Raw genomic sequence first — 10856 nt, forward strand, 5'->3', positions numbered from 1 at the left:
CACGTGACAAGTTTTTGACGCCGTTGCCGGGGATCAGTAGTTTGGTGAAATCTTGTTTTGTTATTTTCTTATCTAATTCCATTAGTTTTATTTAACTTAGTTGTTTTTAATTTCTATAGGTTTGTTACCAGTGCATGAATAGAGGTATTCTTGCTAACGAAGAGTATCTTTTTTACCCTGGTATTAAAAGAACTTTGCGAAGAAGGGGAAGAGAAGTGCCTAACATGGCTAGGGATGGGAATGATCTTTTTTTCAATGATCCGTTAAATCCAAATGGTCAAGTTGTTGATCTTCCTATTCATTGCATGATAGATGATCGAGAGAGGCCAATTCGTGAACATGTTGTGCCAATTTTGGATGATCTAAATCCATGGATAGTTAGACCACACATTCAAGCTTAGCATTTTGAATTGAAACTGGTGATGTTTTGGATGTTACAAACAGTGGGATAGTTCAGTAGGTTGCCTACTGAAGATCTACAATTGCATTTAACACTTTTTCTAGAAGTCTATGACTCATTTCAACAATAGGGTGTTATTGAAGACACCTTACGACATAAATTTTTTCCATATTCCTTGAGAGATCGAGCAAGAGTGTAGCTTAATGCTTTTCCATCAAGGACAATGACATCATGGAATGACCTTTGTAAGAGGTTTTTGCTATGGTATAATCTACCAAACATGAATGTCAAGCTTAGAAATAACACCACGTCCTTTCGACAACCAGAGGATGAAATGATGTATAAAGCTTGGGAAAGATTTAAAGAATTACTGCAGAAATGTCTGATGCATGGGTTTCAGCACTGGACTCAGATGGAGATGTTTTATAATAGGTTGAACACACATACGAGAATGGCAGTTGATGCTCATTCCAATGGTTCCTTGTTGGAGAAATCTTTCAATAAAGCTTACGAGATTTTGGAATGGATTGCCAACAATGATTATCAATATCCTGCCACGCTAGTTGGGAATGGTAGGAGAGCTACTAGCACCACGAAACTTGATGCAATCACTTCATTTACTGCCGAGGTATCATCTTTAACTAATATGATCAAAAGAATGAAGAGACCAACTATAGTTTAGGAGATGACAGCAGTCAAGCCAGCGTGTGTTTCTTATGGTGAAGACCATGAGTTTGATGAATGCCCATCAAATCCAGCATCTGTGTGTTACATGGGTAATTTCAGCTAGAACAATAACCTATATTCCAACACGTAGAATCTAAGGTGGAAGCAACATCCAAACTTTAGTTGGAATAATCAAGGTGCGGGGAATTTTAACAACGTGGTAAGATAGAATGCCATTAGTGCACTGCCTAGTTATACTCAACTTATGCCGAGGCAGAATGCCCAATAAGGTTAGGCATCGGTCCCTTAATCATCATCTATGGAAGCCTTGTTGAAAGAATATATGGCCAAGAATGATGCTGTAATTCAGAGTCAAGCTGCATCCCTTCGAGCTATTGGGAATCAAGTAGGGCAGATAGCAAATGCTTTGAGTTCGAGAACACAAAGAGCTCTACCAAGTGATACTGAGAATTCGGGATCACAAGGGAAGGAGCATTGTAAGGTAATTGCTCTCAAATGTGGGACTCAGTTGAATGAAATTGTAACACCCCTAACCTGTATCCATCGCCAGATTAGGGTTACAAAGCATTACCATACAAGCAGAACATTACATCATACTTTTCATACATTAATATAAACATCACAAAATTCATTCATAAACATACAAATCGTCCCTAAATCGAGCCCTCGAGGCCCTAAAAATACGCTAGAAACAATTCTGGACTAAATTGAAAACATTTAGAAAGTTCAAGAAAAACTTAAAAAATTTGGACTGCAGGGGTCACACGGCCATGTGGCCAGGCCGTTTGCCTTACATGATTGAGACACACGCCTGTTTAACAATTGAAATAGGCACACACGGCCGTGTCCCAACCCATGTCCTCACCTGTGTAACTCTCGAAATAGCTTCACATGCCCGTGTACCAGGCCATGTGCTAGGTCGTGTAATAGCCTGACTTGCATGCATTAAAACCTATAGGGGACACAATGGCGTGTTGCCAGGCCGTGTGTCACACACGACTGAGTCATATGCCCGTGTCTCAAGCCGTATGGACATGAAATTGACCAAATTCAAGCCATTTCCATCACCAATTCAAGCAACCATCTTAACACCTAATCAGAGCATCAAAAAATGACCAAAACTAACATGAAATGACCAATTCAATAGTTCAATATGCCATACAAGGCACCTCAAACGCAAAGATACAAACTTATCAAAACATGCACATATTTGAATCACATTTCTACTATCAAGCATAAGTCAACTTTTATCAAATCACACTTCAAACATGACCATTAACATTTCAACATAACTTGCCATTTGAGCCATACCTTTTATGCTTCATAAGTACCACAATGACACAAAAAATCAACATCACATGGTGCCAAAAACAACTTATATATTCCAAAATCATTAACCAACATTCAACTAATGTTAAACACAAGTCGACATATACATGCCATTATAACCTTGATCAAAACATCAAAAACTATTGAAATTTATGCTGGATAGTATGATCTCTGACGAGCTTCCAATTCGATCGAGCTTCTCATTATCTATAAAATATTGGAAAGAAAACTACGTAAGCACATAATGCTTAGTAAATTCGTATAAACTTTAAACATCATATTCCATTTCAATGATGAATTTTATAGAATAAATATAAACCTATACCAATGCCATAAGATTTATAAATCTATATAACTATCAGCTCACATATAAGTACATCATTTAACTAATCAATTATTTTATATCATTATAATATATCCCAGTTATGAACTTACCGTTTCCCTTTTCTTACCCGTTTCATTTGCATAATCATCAATACACAAGTTAGTGCACTTATACATAACTCTTTTGGGATCAACCACATGATAAGCTATTTCATGATAAAATACATCATTTGACTCATACAACCTTTTCATGAACATAATCACATTTCTATTGAAGTTTACCATTTCAATCATTTTCATTAATACATGATATAGTTCATTTGAACACTTACCATTCCTTTCCTTTTCATGCCCATTGAACCACTTAGAATATCATCAAATATTTAAGAAATCTCACACAAAGTGTGCTTAAACATATAATTGTAATCTTTCTTTTACATCGTTGCTCACACGAGCTGTAAAATGGGTCTGCTCACACAAGCTGTAGGTCGAAATGTAAGCTACACGATGCTGCTCACACGAGCTGTGGATAATCCACAACAAATGCAGGACCTCAGCCATTGGCAGGACATTCAAGACCAGCACTTGAAACATGAAATCCCTAATGACATATCATTTGTATCCTACAAATTCCTAAGGTTCAACCAATACTCAATAATTGTCATGGCATTTCTTTGGATATACATGGATTGCTAGCATTACCAATACATAATAACATATAATTAAATAACATAAACATAGTAATTCATTCATACGAACTTACCTGACTAAATTGTAGAAATGTCAAAGTATAGGGGCTATTTGGTATTTTCCCCTTCTCCTAGATTTTCCACTCGTTCTTGATCTAAATTAATAATTTCATTCAACTCATTAATTCAAACAAAAAAACCAATTTATTTTATGCAATTCAGTCTTTTTAAAAATTTTACAAAATTGCCCCTAATATTTTACTTTTATTCAATTTAGTCCCTAAGCCTAAAACATGCAAATTAACCATTTTGAATCAATTTCAAGCTTAGCCAAATTTATTGGAACCTTACTACAGCCCATATTTGTTGTTATTACACATTAAATCCTTTTACTTTTACTATTTTCACATTTTAGTCCTTAAAACATTAAAATTACCAAAAATCACTTTATAAAATAGTCTTATCTAGCAATCAAGCTTAAGATTCTACCATAAAATTTTAAAAACACCTCAAATTCGTCCATGGTAAAATTCTAAACATTTAACAACTTTACAAATTTACCCTTGGGTTAGCTAGATTAAGCTACAACTATATCAAAAACGTAAAAATCATTAAAAACTAACCTCAAAATACCAACATGCATGAATTATGCTCAACCGAACCTTCAAAGCCTAAAATGGTGTCTTTTTCCTCTTCATTTTTGGTGGAGAACTTAGTTGGGGAAAATAATACAATTATGGTTTTATTCTATTTTAATTTAATTTATCAAATTACCATTTTAACCTTGGTTAATAATTAAATAAAACATCAAATCCATGTCCATATTTGTCCACTAATTCCTAAAATGGTTTATTTACCATTTGAGTCCATTTACTTTCATTTCCATAGCCATTTAACCCTTTTAACTAATAGAACTCAACTTGTACACTTTTTACAATTTAATCCTTTTCATTTAATTAACCATTTAAACATCAAAATTTTGTAAGGAAACTTTAATAAAATCTTAATAACACTCCATAAATATTTAATAAAATAATTATGGCTCAGTTTATAGAAATGAGGTCCTAATACCTTATTTTTTAAAACCACTTGACTTTTGGGTCTTACCACTTGAACCGAATTATTTTTTCATTTAACATTAAATCAAATTTTTATCATTACACCAAATTACTCGTAAATATTAAATAATAATATTTATGGACTCACATGTAAGATTTGTGGCCTTAAAACCACTGTTCTGACACTACAAAAAAAATAGGTTGTTACAGAAATCGTTAAAGATACCATGGAAGAAGTGGGCAAATCAGATTGCAACAATGGAAAGATTTCAGAAACGTCTAAAAATCACACTGCGTCTTGAAAGGCTAAACAAAAGAATGTTGCAGAAGAATCAAATCATCTTGCTGATGGAAATGCTACGGTAAAACAACACCAACAACTTGAAGGATGACCACCTCCACCATTTCCTCAACGATTCCACAATTGTAAACAAGATGCTCAGTTCAAAATATTTCTAAAGTTCCTTAAGAAACTTCACATCAACATACCATTGGTGGAAGATTTAAAGCAAATGCTTAATTATGTGAAATTTTTTAAAGACATACTATCAAAGAAGCGCAGATTGGGAGAATTTGAGACTGTTGCTCTCACAAAATGGTGCACAGTGATGTTGACTAATAAATTACCTCCAAAGGTTAAGGACCTAGAGAGTTTCACTATCCCTTGTTCAATTGGAAATCAATATGTTGGTAAGGCATTTTGTGACTTAGGAGCAAGTATAAATATAATACCTATGTCTATTTTTAGGAAGCTGGGAATTTGGAAAGTAAGACCTATTACAGTTACATTGCAACTGGTTGATTGATCATACATACATCCGAAAGGTATAATTGAAGACTTGCTGTTAAAAGTAGAGAAGTTTATTTTTCCGACAGATTTTTTTTTTTAGAATATGAAGCTGACAAAGATGTGTAAATTATTCTTGGAAGACTTTTTCTTACTACAGGCAAAACTTTAATTGATGTGAAAAAAGGTGAATTGACCATGAGGGCAAATGAACAATAGATCACATTCAATGTATTCGATGTCTTGAAATATGCTGATGAGAATGAAGAATGCCACACCATTGATTTAATAGAAATAGTAGTGCGATAAGAGTTCACAAGATTTTGCCACAACAATTATGATAGTGATGAAAACTCACTTGAATAGAGTGACACAAAATTTTTTTAGGACATTGGTGAACTTATGGAAGCCAAGCAATTTGTGGATAGACCAAAGAAGAAGTTTGAATCCTTGTATTTATCAGATCACTCTTTCAAGCCTTCTAAACCTTCTATAGAGGAACCTCCTACACTGGAGTTGAAACCTTTGCTGCAACATTTAAAATATGCTTATTTGGCTGAAAACAACACTTTGTCAGTAGTAATTTCTGTCGAGTTGACACCTGATCAAGGGGTGAGGTTGTTGGAAGTACTCTTACAATCTAAGAAGGCATTGGGATGGACAATTATAGACATTAAGGGAATTAGACCTGCTATATGTATGCATAAAATTTTACTAGAGGATTTTTATAGTAATTTTATTGAACAACAGAGGAGGTTGAATCCAATCATGAAGGAAGTTGTTAAGAAAGAGATTATCAAGTGGCTCAGTGTTAACATTATTTATCTAATCTCTGATAGCTTATGGGTGAGTCTTGTACAATGTGTACCTAAGAAAAGAGGTGTCACAGTGGTCAGCAATGATAATAATGAGCTTATTTTAACTCATACTATCACGGGATGGAGAGTATGCATGGATTACTGCAAGCCCAATATGGTAACTCAGAAGACCCATTTTCCATTACCATTTATTGACCAACTGTTGGATAAATTAGCTGGGAAATTTTTCTACTATTTTTTGGATAGTTATTCAGGATACAATCAAATTTCCATAGCTCCAAATGATAAAGAGAAGACAACTTTCATGTGCCCATATGGTAATTTGCGTTTAGACGGATGCCATTCGGGTTATGTAATGTCCTGAAAACCTTTTAGTGTTGTATGATGGCCATATTCTCAAAGATGGTGGAAAATTTTCTTGATGTCTTTATAAACGATTTTTCTGTGTTTGGATGATTTTGAGGATTGCTTGATCTGGAATTGGGAGAAATGTCACTTCATGGTTCATGAAGGTATTGTGCTAGGGCATAAAATATCGCAGTAAGGGATTGAAGTTGACAAAGCAAAAATTGAGGTGATAGATAAATGGCCACCTCCGATCAGTTTTAAGGGTATTAGGAGTTTTCTAGGTCATGCGGTATTTTATAGAAGATTCATTAAGGATTTCTCAAAGATATCTAAGCCTTTGTGTGTCTTGCTGTAGGAAAATAGACCTTTCAATTTTGATAAACCTTTTTTGATCACTTTCGAGGAACTAAAAAGATAATTGGTAATAGCACCAATTTTAATCATTCTAGAATGGACATTGCCATTTGAACTTATGTGTGATGTTAGGGATTATGATATGGGAGTAGTGTTGGGACAGAAAAAGACAAGGTAATTCATGCAATTTATTATGCAAGTAAGACCCTGATGGATGCACAACTGAACTACACCACCACGGAAAAAGATTTATTGGTTGTGGTGTTCGCATTCGATAAATTTTGATCTTATTTAGTTGGCACCAAAGTTATGGTCTACGCAAACCACTTTGCTATTAAGTATTTGGTGACCAAGAAAGATATCAAACCAAGATTAATTTAGTGGATACTTCTACTGGAGGAGTTTAATTTAGAAATTCAAGATAGAATGGGGACTAAAAATCAAGTGGTTGATCACTTGTCAAGGTTAGATGCTTGAAATGAAGATGGAAAAATTCAACTGGTTAAAGAATATTTTCTAGATGAACAACTGTTGGTTGCCATGGCATTACCTTGATATGTCGATATAGTGAACTTCTTAGTAAGTGGTTTGTTGCCACCTAATCTCAATAGCCAAAGAAAATGGAAGTTCGTTCATGATGCCAAGCATTATTAATGGGATGAACCTTTCTTTTTCAAGCAATGTGCTGATTAGATAATTAGGAATTGTGTCCCTGATGACGAAGTACATAGCATTCTGCAACATTGTCACTCAGCACCTTACGAAGGACACTTTAGAGGAATGAGAACTATTACCAAGGTACTCCAATCTGGTTTTTATTGGCCGAGTTTGTTCAAGGATGCCCAGGAATTTTATAATTCAGGAGATCATAATCAGAAGATAGGAAATCTATCTAAGAGAAATGAAAAGTCGCTCCAAAATATTTTAGAGATTGAGTTGTTTGATGTTTGGGGAATCGACTTTATGGATCCATTTCCACCATCATTTGGCAATCTGTACATACTCTTGGCAGTAGACTACATCTCTAAGTAGGTCAAAGCGCACCCCACCCTACGAATGATGCCAAGTCAGTGCTGAAGTTTTTGCACAATAACATTTTCACAAGATTTGGTACACGTCGGGCAATTGTCAGTGAAGAAGGTTCTGATTTTTATTCCAAATTAGTTCCTAGTGCTCTGTACAGAGATGGGGTGAAACATAAGATTGTCACAGCATTCCTTCCCCAAACGAATGAACAAGCAAAGATTTCCAATAGAGAACTTAAACAAATTCTGGAAAAGGTGATTGAACCTAACTCGAAAAGATCGATCCTCCAGATTGGATGAAGTTTTGTGGGCCTATCGTACTGCATTTAAAACACCATTGAGGATGTCATCTTTTAAGCTTGTTTATGGAAAGCCATGTCACCTACTTGTTGAACTCAAGCACAAATCATTTTGGGCTATTAAAAAGCTGAACATGGATTGAGTCGCTGCTAGCCATAAAAGGTTGTTAGAACTGAACTAAATGGAAGAATTTAGGGAACAGAAATATGACAACACTAAAATGTACAAGGAGAAGACGAAGCGGTGGCATGATAAGAGGATTACTCCAAGGCAATTTGAACTAGGAAAATAGGTGTTGTTGTTCAACTCTAGGCTCAAATTGTTCCCTAGTAAATAACACTCTTGCTAGTTAGGTCCCTTTGAAGTAGCTCAAATCTATCCTCATGGAGCTGTTGGTGCCAAAGAAATGAAAACGGGGGTCACATTTAAAGTTAATGGACAATGTTTGAAGCACTACCGGGGTTTTCATGTGGATCGAAACAAGCAATCCATTGACCTCTGAGATGTTCGAGCTAATAATTATACTTCCTATTTTTATTTTCCTTACATTCTTTACTTTAATTTCATTTTTATTATTAGTTATCTTTAATTATTTCATGTTGCTTCTATTTCTGCTTTTATCTTTAAGTAGTTCTTTCTACGATTTCTAAAGATAGAATACAAATGTAAATTTATCAGTTGTGCTACTAAGACACTGTAAATTTTCTTCTTCATTTTCTACAAACTTTTACCTTAACTTTCCACAATGGCTAGACAATCTACCCCTTAACCATCTACTATGTCACCTCGCATTTTCTTTAATGTTATAGTGAAAGAGCGGTACCAGAACAACATCTCCAAGCGATCCTTTTTGCTTGGAAAAAGGTTTTTCCTTTTAAAGACGAGCTTTTCATGGGATACGATGTTTCTGTTTCTTCTATCGTCAGGCAACATGATGGAAATTTTCTTTTTTGCATCCGGAGGATGTTCTGACCAAGATTTTTTATGAGTTCCATGCTCACCTTACTTCCCCAAATGCTGCTTTTATATATGTGCGAGGAGTCTCGCTTTTATTTCATGAGAACACTATTAATGTTTAGTATGGTCTTTTTGATATCCAAGATGAGCATACTCAGTTTGTTGCAGCCATTACTGTTGATGGGATAAACCAGGTTCTTCAAGACCTTTGCGTCGTAGGAACTAAATGGACGGTCTCGAGGCAAGATTTTTAGACTATGGAAAAGGCATCTTTGAATCCCAAGTGTAGGGTTTTGTATCATTTCTTTAAGACGCACTTACTCTCTTCTACCTATAACTCAATAGTGTCTAACGAGTAGATGTTGTTGCTCCATTCGATCATGCAGGGTAAGAAGATTAATGTGGGTAAGATTATATTCAATGAAGTCCACCGATGTGCACAACAGAATGTCAGGAGTCTAAACTTTCCTTGTTTAATCACCACACTTATTCGAGCAACATTTTCCAATGCAACTACATCCGCTTCTAACAGCTTTTTTGAGTAACAAGTGCTCAGTTCATTGGACAAGTTTCAGAAATAGAATACACTTTTTGAGACTCGGTAGCTTCAGCTTGATGAAGATTTGGCTAAGGTGCAGGACAAATTGGCTCTCTATTGGGCCTATGTGGAGAGGGGGATGTTGCTCTGAAAAGTTCCTTTCAAAAATATTTTACCAAGCCAATGCCTATTTTTTGGACTTCCCTAAGGAATTGCAGGCAGCTATAGCAGAAGGGGTTGGTGAAGTCGAGCCAACTGGAAAAGACACTATTCCTACAAACCTTGCCACTGCTAAGAAAGGAACCAAAGAACCAAAGGAAGAAAAAGAGAAAATAGAATCAGTTAGCATTGTGACTGATCGCGAGGAGGAAGAAGAAGAAGAAAATCCCACACTTGCACCACCAGTGGACAACACTGTCGTTGTTCCACCTCCCTTTACTGAACCTATGACTGAATAAGATCGTGAGATCAATCAGATTATTAATCAAATCACCAAATTCGATAATAAAAAAGAGTACGTGCCACTCCAATCATTGAAAAAGAAAATGCGCTATAAACACAATGCATGTAAATCCTTTTACAGGACAGAATGAAGTAACTACACTATGGTCCAAGCCAGAGAAGTTCTTTTCCTTACATACATCATGTATTTCATATATTTTGCCATGAAATTTTCTATTGTATATACGTAAATGTATTAAGGACAATGTATCCCTTAGGTTTGAGTGTTTAAGGGTTTGTTGAGCATTTAGTGTTGCATTAAATAATTAATTGAGCATGTTTTAATTTTTGGTTCACCTGTCATTCAATTTTCCATGGCACACATAATTGTTACAATTTGTTTTGACTATGATGAGTACAATCTTTACTTATTATGTTCGATGATGAGCTTAAATTCATCAATACACCTAGAACATGTGACAGTGAATTAAGTGAATTTAGCTTATGAGAGTTGCTTGGAGAATTAACTCCTAAACATGAGATGTCCTAACCTTAGTTAGTTTTGGACTATAGCGAGTGCCTTTTCATGAACTTAGGGACTTTTGAAGCCAAACTCAGTCAAATTACCAAAGCATTACTCAATTAAAATATTGTAGGCACTTCAAGGCTTATAATTGCCAAGTAAGTCAGCATCATTTTGTTTGCTCCATCATGCTCTTGGCTAGAAAAGCAAGTTTAAGCAAGAGTGTGTAATAAAGTAAAAATAAAAAAAAGGCACTCCACTGTAGTAACATGCTGAGT

At 35.2% G+C, this 10856-nt stretch overlaps 1 non-coding gene across 1 annotated transcript; it reads right to left on the bottom strand.

Annotated features, from left to right (window-relative positions):
* Window positions 1–689: 689 nt before the first annotated feature.
* LOC128035771 (small nucleolar RNA R71) lies at window positions 690–796 on the bottom strand. Its single transcript, XR_008192320.1, has one exon. It is a non-coding gene; the product is annotated as a small nucleolar RNA R71 (small nucleolar RNA).
* Window positions 797–10856: the final 10060 nt, after the last annotated feature.

This window comes from Gossypium raimondii, chromosome 12, assembly GCF_025698545.1.
Source record: "Gossypium raimondii isolate GPD5lz chromosome 12, ASM2569854v1, whole genome shotgun sequence".
Lineage (NCBI taxonomy): Eukaryota > Viridiplantae > Streptophyta > Magnoliopsida > Malvales > Malvaceae > Gossypium > Gossypium raimondii.